Source organism: Balaenoptera acutorostrata, chromosome X, assembly GCF_949987535.1.
Source record: "Balaenoptera acutorostrata chromosome X, mBalAcu1.1, whole genome shotgun sequence".
Classification (NCBI taxonomy): Eukaryota; Metazoa; Chordata; class Mammalia; order Artiodactyla; family Balaenopteridae; genus Balaenoptera; species Balaenoptera acutorostrata.
Genome location: NC_080085.1, coordinates 90,645,624 through 90,662,221, shown reverse-complemented (window position 1 = coordinate 90,662,221; position 16,598 = coordinate 90,645,624). Strand labels below are relative to the sequence as shown.

At 41.7% G+C, this 16,598-nt stretch overlaps 1 long non-coding RNA gene across 1 annotated transcript in view; it reads right to left on the bottom strand.

Annotated features, from left to right (window-relative positions):
- LOC103005007 (uncharacterized) overlaps positions 1 to 14,853 on the bottom strand; it is a 36,060-nt gene extending 21,207 nt beyond the window's left edge. The window contains exons 1-3 of the long non-coding RNA XR_009006754.1: positions 14,491 to 14,853; positions 14,016 to 14,116; positions 11,911 to 12,064 (exon numbers count right to left, since the gene is read on the bottom strand). This is a non-coding gene — a long non-coding RNA (uncharacterized LOC103005007). The remainder of the gene's footprint in view (positions 1 to 11,910; positions 12,065 to 14,015; positions 14,117 to 14,490) is intronic.
- Positions 14,854 to 16,598: the final 1,745 nt, after the last annotated feature.

Below are 16,598 nucleotides of genomic sequence, written 5' to 3'. Positions count from 1 at the left end.
CATAGGCTGTGGGGAGGATAAAATGAGTAAGCATAGGGTTAACGCCTACATCAGTGCTGGGCAGTGAAGAGGTCACGAACAAATATTAATGATTCTTATTATTATCATACCTAAATGGATCATTAGAAATTATAGGATCATTTTTATTATTATGTGAGCTTATATTGACTGGCTTGACTTTCAAAATATGGTGTTTATCATAAAAAAGTAGTTTATAAAACTGTAAGTAGAGAAAAACAAATATCGTATATTAACGCATGTATGTGGAACCTAGAAAAATGGTACAGATGAACCGGTTTGCAGGGCAGAAGTTGAGACACAGATGTAGAGAACAAAAGTATGGACACCAAGGGGGGAAAACCGCGGTGGGGTGGGGATGGTGGTGTGCTGAATTGGGAGACTGGGATTGACACGTATACACTGACGTGTATAAAATTGAAGACTGATGTAAAAAAAAAACTGTAAGTAGGACTTCACCTCATTGCTATTCCTAAAAATGCATAATTATACTTGCATAGTACAATTTCTGAAAAAAAATATGTGGACCGTTCTTATCCACGGGAAATAGACTTTTAAGACTTTTAATGATTTTTTTTCCTTTCATGCATTGTCTATCCATTTTTATCTACAACAAAAGTGTCTTGGTTTTGGAAGTGCAAAATATAATAAGAATAAATGTCCCTAGCCCTTCCCATAGGAAAGTAGGTCAGCGTCAACATGGGGAATCCTTAAGCCACAGGAATTAAGTAATGGGTGGTCTCAGAACTAATTCATGAATCTACCACATGGCACTCCTAGTTGGGCTAGGAGAAAATCAGAGATGCCAGCAAGCATTTCTCTCTAATAAACCTTACATTCAGCAGTCAGATGACATCTCCACTTCCCAGGATTTTAGTGAAGGTCATGAGATGAAAGTAGTTTCACAACATGCTTCTTCCTGTTCTCTCCCAAGTAAAGTCCCTTGAGCTAAGAGCAAGCCATGTATTTAACCACCAGTTAGCCAAGCAGTGAACTCCACAGGGAAGGGAAAGGGTGAGGGTCTGCATGAGATCACCTAGCACCCGGCCCTACAGCATCCAGAGGGGAGAATGCTTAAACAGCAGGATTCAGGGGAAAAGTTTAGTCACAGGATAAATCAGACAAAGTCCCCGGGAACAATCATCACGTGAGAATGAAATCAACTTTAAAGTACCTTCCTTATGCACCTAAAAATAAGAAAAGGAAAATACACACATGCCCATCACTTGCAATACAATATCAGCTCAAGTTCAAAATGGGATACATGCCCAAACCAACTGAAGGATTTGGGTGTTAGTCTGAACACAGGAAAACTAACTGCCTGCAATCACATCTTCTTTCACCAGGATGACCCAGATTAGGTTTCGGATGTACAGGCCTAGCTGAGCAACAGTGTGAATGAAAGACAGAAAAATTAGGCCTGGACAAAGGGAAGAAGTGTCATATTCAGGAGGCACTGAGACACTGTTTAGAGCTAGCTGAGACATGGCAACTCTAAGACTTTGAACACAGCAGATAAAAAGCGACTAAAAATAGTGTCTGCTGGTTCCGTTAGCAAAGAAACTGAGAAAACAGGTGTGTCCATTTTAGAAGCTCTGAAAGAGAATATATATGGCATAACATTCATAACATATACATTTCCTTTCTGCTCCTTCAAATCCAAATGATCTCTATGAGCTCTTTTTATTTAAGTCATCTGTTTTCTTAGGGGAGAACAGAGGAGAAACCATACATATGTTTATTGACGTTTTATGATATTATAGATCAGATATCTTCTCTCGGTTTGTTCATTTTTCCTCACAACAGATCTGAGGTAGGTATCAACATGCCATTTCATAGATGACCCACTATACTGTCACACACATCTACTTAGAGGAATCTTTCTTCATTTTCCACGGGTTATTTTTTTCCCAATGAAAAGATATAATTTTTAGGAATAGAAACAAAAAGTTTCCTTTAAAGCAGATTACAAAAATTAACTGTTGCATGATCCCAATGCCCGTTAAAGAATTCATGTGTATAAAAAGAATGAAAGGACATATAGGTAGCTTTCATTTCCTGCTTACTCCTGCATCTGCATCTCATTTCTTTATTAAATGTGAATTAGGTGTCTACTGTGTACCAGGCACGGTCAGTCCAATTCCACATCTGCATCCCACACCTTCCCTCCCCTGATCAGTAGACCTGGGTAACTGGAGATGTCCACAGGCAGCAAGGTGGATGTTAGTGCGCACACCATGGGGTGGTGAGGTATGACCTCAAAGGGACTCCATTCCAAACAAGTTTAGTCCAAGCTTCACCCTGAGTCCAGGAAACCTGGCATCTAAACAGGAAATAATGCAGTTGAGAGGGGAGAGGTTGTACTTGGGAAACCGAGGCAGCTCGTAACCCACACCTGTGTTCTCTTGAAGAGCCCTAAGAGGCTACTACTTTCTCCTGACGAGACTTCCCTCCCAGAAGGACAGTGAGTGTCAAGGTTATAACACTGTGTGGTTTCAGTCTTGGTTCTCTCATGGGTGCGAGCTAGAGCATTACTTTCTCTTAGTTCTTGGCTGGGTTGTGTGATAGATTTCGAGAGTGATTTTGTGTCTGTCTTATCCCTAGGAGGGTGGTCCCTCCCATTTAGTTATCTGAGGGGTCCATCAGAGGTGACATGGAGTTTCTGCTTCATTTAGGGCCTTGTCTCCCAGTGGTGGGGGCCTGGACCCAGATCCACAGGAGACAGAAAGCACAGAGACCAAGTTCTCAAAGACAAGCCCAGATCAGGACCCTGATCTGAACATCTAAGTCTCCTGATTTAGTGGATAGTTTTCACAGCTTTTTCCCAAGATGAGACCTCCCCTCAGGGTTCCTGTAATTCCCAACACCCCTTATGATCCATCGTTCTCTCTTCCCTCTCCTGTCCACAGAAGTACACCCACAGTGAAGTTCCTCTATAAACTTGCTGGTGAGAAACCATTTCCAACTATGACTAAATATCCAGAAGGAATTAGGGAAAAGATGATATATTCATTTTAAAAAATACATTGCAAAAGAAAAGCACATAAGCAAAGCAAAATGAAAAATTAAAAATTGGGAAAAATATTTAGAACTTGCATACAACAAAGGGTTATATCCGTAATACGTAGAGAACTCATGAAAAAGTGAGGGGGGGGGGAACCAAAAAACATGAAAAACACCAAGAAAGAAAAAGGGGCAATAGATACTAACAGGTATGTCACCAAAAAAAAGGTCCTTAAACATGTAAAAATTGTTCAATCTAACTCATGATAAGAGATACAAAGAAAAAAAATAACTACCTCTTCTCACTAAATATACAGTCTGTGAGGAAACAGGCTTCCCAGGCATTACTGGAGCTTATGTGAAATGGTCCAACCCCCATGGATAGGGTTTAATGCTATCTAGTAAAATTACTAGTAAAATGTATTTCCCCTTGGAACCGGTAATCACTCTTCTAAGTAACTATCCCAAAGAAACAATGCAAAAGATAAAAAGGCATAAGCACAAGGTCATTCCTTTCAGAAAAATTTGTAACAGCAGAAAATTAGAAACAAGACAAGAGTCCACCAGCAGGGAGCTGGATGATCACCAATGGTCCATCTACATTCTAGCAGACTATGCAGCTGTGGAAGCAATGAGGACTCCTTCTCTGTGACGTGACTCTGTGGAGTCATCTCCAGGATATATTGTTCAGTTAACAAAGCCCGGTGCAGAGAAATGTGTAGAGATTCTGTCCAATGCAGTAGCCACTAGACACACGTGGTTATTTACATTTATATTAGTTATATTAATGAAATTAAAAATTCGGTTCCTTAGTCACAACAGCCACATTTTAGGTGCTCAACACCCGCAAGTAACCTGTGGCTACCATGCTGAACAGACAGATACATAGCATTTTCCTTTCTGCAGAAACTTCTATTGCACAGCACTGGTGTAGAATATGCCACCTTTTATCTATGAACAGGGGAGAAAACTAATATATGTATTGTAATTGATTATATTTTTTTAAATGGAAGGTTAAAACTCAGACTAACAAAAATAATTACCTATAAGATGACAGAGGAGCAGCTCAGGATGGAAGATGATAGATATTCTCATTAAAAATGTAATACATTTTTTCTTTTTTTTTCTTTGATTCCATATATATGTGTTAGCATACAGTATTTGTTTTTCTCTTTCTGACTTACTTCACTCTGTATGACAGACTCTAGGTCCATTCACCTCACTACAAATAACTCAATTTTGTTTCTTTTTATGGCTGAGTAATATTCCATTGTATATATGTGCCACATCTTCTTTATCCATTCATCTGTTGATGGACACTTAGGTTGCTTCCATGTCCTGGCTATTGTAAATAGAGCTGCAATGAATATTTTGGTACATGACTCTTTTTGAATTATGGTTTTCTCAGGGTTTATGCCCAGTAGTGGGATTGCTGGGTCGTATGGTAGTTCTATTTTTAGAAAAAATGGTCATGAATAACCTAGGGGCAAGACGGGAATAAAGACACAGACCTACTAGAGAATGGACTTGAGGATACAGGGAGGGGGAAGGGTAAGCTGGGACGAAGTGAGAGAGTGGTATGGACATATATACACTACCAAACGTAAAATAGATAGCTAGTGGGAAGCAGCCGCATAGCACAGGGAGATCAGCTCGGTGCTTTGTGACCACCTAGAGGGGTGGGATAGGGATGGCGGGAGGGAGACGCAAGAGGGAGGAGATATGGGGACATATGCATATGTATAACTGATTCACTTTGTTATAAAGCAGAAACTAACACACCATTATAAAGAATTATACTCCAATAAAGATGTTAAAATATATATATATATATATATATATATAAATATATATATATATAATACATAATTACTGACTCCAGGTACTGAAAAGGACAAGAAACAATGACCAATCCAGTAGCAATGAGCAACTCTAGTTGCTCAGATTGAACTAAACACATTTCCCACTAAAAGGAACCAGGCTTCCTTGGAGAAAAGGCTGATTCTGGGACTAAGCAGGGATTGTAGCAGATGAGTCTGAACCAAACTCTCATACAAGAACACATGTCAAAGACACAACAGCCAACCCAAAGACTCAGAGGCCAACCCAAAGGCTCTCACACGGTCCAATAATAGAACAATTTGAACATCAAAAATATGAATGACTGCAACGGATTAAAACATCAAGTATATAAACGTCTAGAGCCTATGATGACCCTCTAAAAGAGAAAACAAACAAACAAAACCTCCAGCTTTGGAGGAGCCCAGGGAAACAACTATTGTTTTTGTGTTTTTTTTTGGTTGCACTGTGCAGCTTACAGGATCTCAGTTCCCTGACCAGGGATTGAACCTGGGCCATGGCAGTGAAAGCCCAGAATCCTAACCACTAGGCCACCGGGGAACTCCCAACAACTCACTATTTTGAAAAGTAGAAATACTGCAAATGAATTAAGCATTAATCCTTCTCTTCTGTGTCAACCAGACCTCAGTGTAACCTCATAGCCGATAAGGAGAAGTTTGTTTTATAGAAGAATTCCAACTAATAAATGCAAAAGAAATTATAGAATTAAAACATTACTGGGAATTCCCTGGCAGTCCAGTGGTTAGGACTCCACACTTTCACTGCTGAGGGCATGTGTTTGATCCCCGGTGAGGGAACTAAGATCCTGTAAGCCTTGTGGTGCGGCCAAAAAAAAAAGAATTAAAACATTACCATTTGCAACCATTAATGAAATATAGATCTAGGCCATAATCTTTAAGAGGCTAAAAAACCATGAGTTAAAAGGTCTATGGGAAATTTCATAATGCGTGGATCAGACTGACAACACCTGGACCCAGTGGTCAGTCTCAAAGACACAGTAGGAAAGACAACCAGATATGATGAGGCTCCTGATGTAGGGCTACAGGAAGTACAACTCCACATCTCAGGTACTCTTTCCACAAATCTGAATCTGAGCAAGCCTCTCTATATATAGTAATTACCAATTTAAAGGAAATAGGATGGGCCAGAGGAATAGAACAAACAGCCTAATAGAGATACAATCAGCATAATCCAGAATGCAAATTTCACAGGAAAAAGATCCAGTTTGTTAAGTAAATCAAATGGAGATTAAAAAAAGAGGACATTTGGATGAAAAGAGACTAAGATTTCAGAGAAATTAAACTTAAAACCACAATGAGATACTACCACATGCATATAAGAACAACAAAAATGAGAAAGATGAAAAATATCAAATTGTCTAATGCATAGTAACTGTGATGATTATCTTTTAACTTTTATAATTAGTATCTTCACATTTTTGTTAAATAAATATGGTCTGTATATGCAAAAATGCCTACTAAAGCATAGTTTCCACCTAACATCACCCAACATAGGCTGACATAGTTCAACAAATGTCTCTTTCTTCTTCCTAAGTATATTGGCTAGGAGTGTGGGCTATGGAGACAGACCAGGTCCAAACCATTGTTATACCATTTATAAATGGTATGAATTTGAGCACTTTTACTTCACCTCATAGCCACTCAATTGCCTCATCTGCAAAACAGCAATTATACAGTACTGACCATAGAAGAAAGAAGTTCAAAGCAAAAATATTGCCTTGTGTTTTGGTTTCTACAAGGATAAATGGTCAGGAATCACACAATTTTTAAAATTCTACTGCAGAGACACTGGGATAGCTGGCTCTCTCTGAACCCTAGGAGAAAGAAAGAACCTCTATGCGCCTCAGTTTCGTCTTCTGTAAGATGAGGAAAACAACTGTCCTTACCTCATGGGTTGTTGTTTTGAGAATTAATTGAGTTAATACATGCAAACACTTTGAACGATGTGAGGTACACAATATCAGCTCAATAAATGCTAGAATTTTCATAAGTACATGCAAGTTTTGATAGTTTTACAAAAAGTTTTCATGTGTCTTTAATAAAGTTTGTCATTTGGGACTCAGCTCAAATAAAACTTCCTGAGAAAGAGCTTCACTGACAACCCTGTCTACAATAATCCCTGTCCTCGTCATTTTCTACTCAGTGGATTTTATTTTGTTGCAAGCATTTATTCCCATATAAAATGGCCCTGCTTACTGATTTGTTTCCCTGCTTATTGACAGTTTCCCCAAACGAGAATAAAAGCTCCAGGGATACTGCCCTGCCTTGTTCACTGTGTTGCATCCCCAGGGACTAGCTCAGTGAGTGTTATGGGTTGAAATATGTCACCCCAAAAAAGGTATGTTGAAGTCTTAACCCCCAGTACCTCGGAACATAACCTTACTTGGAACTATGGGTGTTGCAGATGTAGTTAGTTAAGATGAGGTCATACTGGAGTAGGGTGGCCCCTAAACCAATGTGACTGGTGTCCTGATAAGAAGACAGCCACATGAAGACAGAAGAACAGGGATAACACCATGTGATGATGCAGGCAGAGGTTGGAGTTACGCAGGGCCAAGCCAAGAAATGCAAAGATTGCCAGCAAACCACCAGAAGCTAGAAGCACAGATAGATTCCCCAACTGGTTTCAGAGGGAGCATGGCCCTGGTAATACCTTGATTTCAGGTTTCTCGCCTCCAGAACCGTGAGACAATACATTTCTATTGTTTAAGCCACCCAGCTTGTGGTACTTTGCCATGGCAGCCTTAGGAAACTACTGTAGTCCCTCCCATATAAAACACTGAATAAGTATTACTGAAAAGAAAGAACTGTTCCCTTTTTTACCTACTGGATCAAATGCAGGTACTTAAAGCTGAGTTGCAGGAGAAGTTGACGCCAAAATTACACATTAAAGGATTCACAATTTTAACACCACCTTCTTGCAAATCCACAGCAGTGCTTTTCAAACTTGGATGATACCACAACCAAGAAGAGAAATTACTCAACACGTACACACCTCCCAAACCACCTCCCTATTTTAGATACAGCAGACCTAGGATGAGCCCAGGAATCTGCTGTTTCAACAAGCAGCCCTGGACAATTTGGATGAAGTTGTCCATCGACCACACTTGGAAAAATCCTGACCTACACATCTGACGTTGGTGTACTATTAATTTAATGTCTACCATACAGAGGTCTGTGATAGCTGGTGTGTCTCTGTTAATGTAATTTACTCAAAAGTGCACTGGTCCTCCCCTCCCACCTACAACCACACATTGCTTTCCCACAGGGGATCACAATTAAGCTCCTTTGGATTTTTTTCTTTTTTTTTTTCTTTTTTTTTGGCTGTGCCATGTGGCTTGTGGGATCTTAGTTCCCCCGACCAGGGACTGAACCCAGGCCCCCGGCAGTGAAAGTGCAGAGCCCTAACCACTGGACCGCCAGGGAATTCCCTCCTTTGGACTTTATCTACAACATCAGCTCCTCGTGACTCACCAGCACACTACCTTCAGACTACAACTAAAACACTTTCCTGAGTCTCCAGCCTGCTGGCTTTCCCCATCAGACTCCACAAAGCCTCCACAAACTAATGAGTCAATTCCTTAAAATAAATCACTATCTATATATAAACATCCTACTGGTTCTCTTTGAGAACCCTGGCTAATACAGGTATTAAGAATCAAGTATCTTTTCCATCTTAGAGTAACCTGTGCTTTCAACCAAAAAGATTCCCCAGCAACATTTGGCTACTGACAGTTCAGTGAAAATATAATACCTAGAAACTGTAATAAAATTATTCCCATGACAATAACATCAAAAAGTATGAACTACCTAGAGATAACCTATGTTGCACATCCATGTCCACAAATGTGCAAGGCCTAAACTCTGAATGCTGCAAAACATTGCTGAGAAAAATTAAATCAGGACTAAATAAATGAAGGGATATACCATACTCCTAGGTCAGAAGACTCAGTATTGTTAAGATGTCTATTCTCCCCAAACTGATCTATAGATTCCTTGCAATCCCAATAAAAATCCTAGTGTGGGACTTCCCTGGTGGTGCAGTGGTTAAGAATCCACCTGCCAATGCAGGGGACACGGGTTCGATCCCTGGTCCGGGAAGATCCCATGTGCTCCAGAGCAACTAAGCCTGTGTGCTACAACTACTGAGCCTGCGCTCTAGAGCCCATGAGCCACAACTACTGAGCCCACGTGCTCTAGGGCCTGCATACCACAACTACTGAGCCTGTGTGCTGCAACTACTGAAGCTCACGCGCCTAGAGCCCATGCTCCACAACAAGAGAAGCCATGCAATGAGAAGCCCGCGCACCGTAACGAAGAGTAGCCCCCACTCGCCACAACTAGAGAAAGCCCGCATGCAGCAACGAAGACCCAACGCAGCCAAAAAAAAAAAAAATCCTAGTGTGCCTATTCTTTTAAAAATTTGACAGAATTATTCAAAAACTCATGTGAAAATGTGAAGGGCCTAGTCTATGAAAAACAACTTTGAAAAGAAAAAAGTTGGAGGTTAAGCACTTTTTCAAAACTCATAAATCTACAGTAATCAAGGCAATGTGGTATTGGGATGAAGGTAGAAATGTATATCAAAATTTAAAAGTCCAGAAATAGACCCACACATATATGGACAACTGATTTTCAACAAAGCTACAAAGGCAATTCAGTGGAAAAAGGAGTCTTTTCAACAAATAGTACTGGAACAAGTGGAGAGCCATATGCACAAACATAAACTGTGATCCATATAATGCACCACATACAAAAGTTAACTCAAAAAGAATCACTGACGTAAACATAAAAGCTAAAACTATTTAAAAATTCTAGAAAAATTACAGTAGAAAATTCTTGTGACCTTAGGTTTGGTGAAGATTTCTTAGATATGAAATCAAAAGCAAAATCTAAACCATAAATGAACAAATCGATGCACTAAATTTCCACAAAATTAAAACTGTTCTTCCAAAAACACTGTTGAGAGAAAAGACAAGCCATTGAATGAATGAGAGAAAATGTTTGCAATTCATAGATCTGCTATCCAGAATTAAAAATCTCACAAAGGTCAATAAGAGGAAAACAGATACTCCAATAAATAAGTGGACAAAAGATTTGAACAGATACTTCACCTGAGATATACAAATGTCAAATAAACACATGAAAAGATGTTCATCATCATTAGTCACTACGAAAATGTAAATGAAAACGATGAGAAAACACTACACCCCTCTGAGAAAGTCCAAAATTAAAAAGACTGACCATACTAAGTATTGGCAAGGCTGTGGAGGATGACACTCTCGTATCTCATACACTGCTAGTGGCAATGAAAAATGATTTGACTACTTAGGAAAAAAATTTAGCAGTTTCTAACAAAGTTAATTTTACAACTACCATATGACCCAGCCGTTGCTCTTCTAAGTATTTACTTAGAAAGAGAAAACGTATGTCCCAGCAAAGAATTATATACAAATGTTCATAGAAAGTTTATTTACAAGAGCTCCAAGTTGGAAACAACCCAAATATCCATTAACAGGTGAACGGATAGAACAAATTGTGGTATATCCATATAATGGAATATTTCCACGTTACAGGAAAGGAAAACTAATCTAAAGTGACAAAAGTCAGTAGTTGTATGAGAATGAGGTAGGTTGAAGTAGAGACAGAGGCAGGAGAGAGCTAGGTGGGCAGATTACCAAGGAGCACAAGGAAGCTTTTTGAGGTGATGGATATGTTCATTATCTTGAGTGTAGTATTAGATTCACAGGTGCATACATATATCAAAACTTAGAGCATATACTTTATTTTTTTTTATTTTATTTTATTTATTTGGCTGTGCCGGGTCTTAGTTGCAGCACACAGGATTTTCGTTGCCGCGTGCGGAATCTTCGCTGCAGTGTGCGGAATCTTCGCTGTGGCGTGTGGGATCTTTAGTCGTGGCATGCGAACTCTTAGTTACGGCATGTGGGATCTAGTTCCCCAACCAGGGATCAAACCCAGGCCCCCTGCATTGGGAGTGTGGTGTCTTAGCCACTGGACCACCAGGGAAGTCCTTAGAGCATATACTTTAAATATGCTCAGTATCTTGTATGTTAGCCATACCTCAACATAATATTTGAAATATATTTATATATTCATAATTCTCTGATGCAATTAAGTTAATCAGGTGAAAAATTCTTACAATTATGCTCTTGTACATTAACAGATCCACACTATGTCATCAAATAACCAAAATAATCATATGCAATAAAGTATGCCCAAATATTTAGGGAAAGTTGATGTTCATTTCCTTCTGAAGTACAGAAATAAAAACATTATATCTCAGGAAAATCATAATGATATTAAAGAGGAACTGGTTATTTCAGGGAATGTAGCTGAGTATCATTCTGTTAGGGCAAACTCTAAAGTAACAAATAGTTTTTTAAAAATAAATTCTATCACTGACATTTTAAACTAACACTTGGAAATTGTCTGGTTCTTTTAAAAATGTCATTATAAAAGGAAAAACAACCATAGTCACCAGGGAAGAATCTACATTACAATGTCAAATTGTTAGGAAGATCTAACTACTGCATATTTCCATACTCATCTGAGAGATACCAGGGAATCACTGATTATTATGTAAAAGGTGAGAACAATTCAGGTATATTTATTACTAATGAATGTTAAAGGCCAATTTCCTTCCCAAATGGACAATCCATTGCTTTTCAGCACCAAAAAAGAAAGAAAGAAAGAAAGAGAGAGAGAGAGAGAGAGAGAGAGAGAGAGAGAGAGAGAGAGAAGGAGGGAGGGAGGGAGGGAGGAAGGAAGGAAGGAAGGAAGGAAGGAAGGAAGGAAGGAAGGAAGGAAGGGGAAAAAAGACTTCTGTCAGACGGGCCTCAAGGGTTACTACAAAGCATGTAGCTGCTGATGGAAATCCCAAGTGCTGAACCTCTTTCCCATGATTAAATCAAAGTAGCTTCTGTAGATTTTGTGAACCTCACAGGAGCTATTCCACAACATGCTTTTATCAGATCTATGAACTCACTTGAGCCAGGCGGCATATCCAAAGAAAGATGTGAAGTGTTGGGCTCTCCTGCCCTTGAACCTGGAGTAGAAGCTCCAGCAGTCATCAGGACACAGATGCTCAGAACCTGCCTCCTTCAGACACCTGATATGAGCAAGGCCACCAGCATGAGGAGCTGCACAGGGAGAGACAAATCCAGCAATCACCATGCTTTACTGGTGTAACTGTGTGCCCCGCACCGTGCTAGGCACTGCGTTAGAGACAAGGACACTGAAACAACTGGGTAGTGATCCTAACCACCAGAAGGTACAATGAGCTTCCCACCAGGGCCTTTTTCTTCTCCTTTCCTCATATGTCCCCTGAGAACAAAGTGGAAAAGGAATAAGAAGTGGCCTGAATTCATACAAACATCCATGATCCTGCGATAACCACAGGACCATCGGCTTATTCACGTGTTATCGCTAAATGTTCACAGAGACCCTTTAGGGAAAGCATCCTTATTCCCATTTTACAGAGGGGAAAGCTGAGGCTCAGAGAGAGTCGTTACCTGTCTCACCTCCCACGCCCCTGCCTTTAGAAGGAAAGTGGCTCGAGGACACCCCTGGAGCAGGACACCGCACCCACTGGGGCCGGGCAGGACCCCAATGGCTTTGCCTACGAGACAGCCCGGGCACCGAGCCCCCAAAGCGGGAAAGAGGTGACCTGGATGTGGATCCCTTTGTCTCCCCACACTGCAGGGTGGTCCAGCCCCCGTCGCGGGTACCCACTCTCCCAACTCAGTTCCAAACACCTAAAGGAGAAACCTGCTCTCCTTGCCAGGCCGCTTCTGTCTCCATTAAAAAGTCGTCAAGGTCGCCTTATTGACGTCACGTTTCTATAGTATAGTAACCGCCTGGCTCAGGCAGGTCCTCCACCACCTTAAATACCTCCCCACCCTCCTCCACCCCCTTGTCTTTAGCTTAAAGCAAAACACCGTAGCTCTTCAGGCTGCCACTTGGAAAACATACTAATTTGAAGCACTAGACTGGGACCCCGGCAACTGGCAAAAAAATCTGTCCAGTTTCGTGGGACAAAACATGTGCTTGTCGTCAGGAATTGTGTTTGCTATAAAGAGACAGTAGGGGTGTATTATCAGAACACAGAGACCCAGGGAAGTATGTAGGGTTCCTGCAGATGAGTTAGCCCTCCCTCTGAGGGTGAACGTGTACTCTCACAGCCCATGCTAAGCAGTTAGCCATCTGTGGCAGAGAACTAAGAACTCTCCATAATCATGTAACCCAATGATCTTGATACATATACAAAAATGTCATTTACAAATCTCAGAGTTATTCCAGGGAGGCAGGCCTAAAGCATCATAGTCATTTAATAGGCAGAAACCTGGGTCAATTGAACGATACATTGTTTTTTCCTGGGGAATTCCTAGCCTCCATTCCCAATATTTTCTTCCACGTGGAGGGACAGCCACGGCCAAACCCATGTAACCTCTCTATACACTCACTCCTCTATCTAGAGAATCACTTACCTGATTAGTGAGGTTGGTTGAACAAACAGGTTGCACAGCCCAGGCCCCCTCCCTTCAAAGTTCTTGAACCAACCTGCCCTTATGGAGCACATGTTTACTCTGCCCTCAGGAGTGGGTCTACAAATAGATCGACAGCTCCTTTCCCTTTTCTGTGTCTCGCCGGGTCCCAAACTATTCCTATGGTCTTGCTCTAAAATGACTGAGTCTTTAAGGGGCCTTGACAATACACCCCTTCTCCATATCTTGACTCTAAACCAACTAAGAAATATGAAAAATAAGGTGAAAATACATCAACTTTATTCCTTATAAAGGTGATATTGTAGAATGTGGCTCAGATTTCCACGAGGGTAGTGGTCTTCGTATTAATGGACCCCAGAACTGCACAGACGTATCCACCCAGCAGTGCTGCACTGGGACAGTCAGAAAGGACCAGGACTGCAATGCATATGTCTCTGAGGTCTGGTGAAGGCATCCTATGTGTACTCAAGAAGAGTGGCTTCCTTGCAAGGCTATCCCTGTAGCAGGAGAAAGTGTTTCAGGACACCTTCTTTGAGGAACCCTTCGCAAAATGAGTAAACACCCCTCGTTCTGACAACGTACTCACCAAGCCACCTTCTGAGGACACGGCTTTCCATGGGCCGCAGGGAGCAGTTTGTAGCAATACCTCTCCATCCCTTCACAAGCACGACTGCAGTGGAGCCTCGTCTGTGGAAGGGAATTTAGGAATAAATTTCTGAAATTCCAAGAGTATGATGAAAATCATACATCGTGAAAACTTATCTTGGGAATCCCAGAAGGAATTGAGGAAATTTCAAAAACTATACCCACATATAAACCCACACAGAGACTATAGCCAAAATTATAACGACGTCCTATCGAACCTTCAAAGATCAGCAAGTCCCTATCTTATCCAAAGATTACAGACTATAGAAAAAGAGAGTTCACCAGAACTACATGGTTCAGATGTCCATTTCTGTTTAACAAACACCACCAAAACAATAGCCATTTTTTAATTTCTCAGGATAATGTGGGTTGACTGGGTTCAGCTGGATAGTTTTCTGCTCCATGTGGTGTCTCACCTGGGGCTGCCATCAGCTGGAGGCTCCGTTAGGCTGGTACATCTGAGAGAGCTCCCTCACATGGATGAGCATGGGTTCTGGCTTCTGCTAGGGGCTCAGCTGCGCTGGTTGACTGGAGCACCTTGGTTCCCCTGCAGATCCCTCCATGTGTAGGGTTACCAGATTATATTTAAACCATTTACATTTGAATTTAAAATAAACAAAAAATCCTTTTTTGTGTAAATTTGTCACATGCAATATTACTTTGTTCATCTGAAATTCAAGTTCAGCTGGGCATCCAGTATGTTTATTTGCTAAATCTGGCAACCCTAGGGGAGGAGCCTGTGAATTTATAACATTAAGGACAGACCTTCTGAGGTGACTCTTCCACTGGGACTGGTCTGGAAAAAAGAAGAGATCATACTTAGCAATAAAGACAAAAGCTGTTAATAACTGATGCTGGTGGAATGAAGGGGAAATGGACACTGCCACACACTACGGGTGCCAAATGGGCATATCTGTTTTTTAAGGCCCATATTATCATGGCTGAATAACTTGAATGGCTTTTGATACAGAAGCCCTCTTTCCACCAACAAGGGAAATTCATATGAGGGTTCAGAAAAAGATCCCCAAGGTGATTCTGACCTGCAATCTGGTTAAGGGGCCCCAACTGAAGGGGCGGGTGAGGACCACATGAGCTCTCTGATTGACGGAGGAAAGGGCTACTATTTATGAAGCAGGTTGTTTAGAGGGGCCCAGATCTAGGTTCTTCATGTTAGTGACTGGATTTAATCTCACAACAGCCCCACTAGTGATGTATCACTATCCTCTCTTCATGGATGTGTGTGACTACAAAGCAAGTGCTTTTTTTTTTTTTTTTTTTTTTAAAGATTTATTTTTTTATTGATTAATTGATTGATTGATTGATTGCTATGTTGGGTCTTCGTTTCTGTGCCAGGGCCCTCTCTAGCTGTGGCAAGCGGGGGCCACTCCTCATCACGGTGCGCGGGCCTCTCACCATCGCGGCCCCTCCCGTTGCGGAGCACAGCTCCAGACGCGCAGGCTCAGTAATTGTGGCTCACGGGCCCAGCCGCTCTGCGGCATGTGGGATCTTCCCAGACCAGGGCTCGAACCCGCGTCCCCTGCATTAGCAGGCAGACTCCCAACCACTGCGCCACCAGGGAAGCCCCAAAGCAAGTGCTCTTGAGCACAGAGACAAATGGCAAAGAGGTTGTTCCCCACGCCAACAGCCAGAGCCAGGGGTGGGACCTGGCGGCCTGGTCACCTTTAGTTGCTGGTGGCAGATCCTCAGCAAAGGTATCAGGACATGTACTGCTGAGGTGGTTAATCTCTGTTCTCCCTGTGTTAACCCTCCCAGCAGCAGGAAGGCAAGCCTGGTGTTCCTTCCCCCTGCCGCGTGGGAAGTTTGTGACCAGGCTGGAAGCAGAAGCTGTCTGAAGCCAGTGTTTCTTCTGTCCTTTGTGAAAACGTATGGAAATGATTAGGCTGCTTGTACCTGCTAGGGAGGAAAGGGCATCTGAGGACACAGGGAGGAAAGTGAAATTTCTCCCAGAGAGGGATGAGGGTGGCTCCAGGGATGGTCTATCGAGGCTGGGCGTCTAATCATGACAGATTTTCTAGTGTGGATCGAGGGATGTACGGAGCAGGAATGGGATTCCAGCTTTTGCCCTAATCACAATATACCATGCATTCTCACCAGATGACATCACCTCCAAGAGGTCAAAGATTGGTTCTTGAGGTTAGGGTTTTCATAGATATTACAACGGTCTGTGAGCTTCCAAAGGACCACAGTACATAAACAGATAAACTACATCTGGAGTATTAACAATTTCACATTCCGCTGGGGAGTGGGGTTGGGGGTGATTAGGCAAAAAATGTCTGAAAGGGCTCCTGGAGGGTGATAATGAAAGAAGACTGACAAACGCTTCATAGACACAGTGACCTCTTATGCAGATGTTGGTGTTGGTGATGATGATTGACGATGATGAGAATTAAGTCTGGGGATTATGTGAATGACTGCTTTCTAAGATGGTGGGTAGAAAGGGATCAGTCAGAACAGACGTCTCCTCTGAGAAAGAGGATATGGAGGGTAGGAAATGAATGTAAAC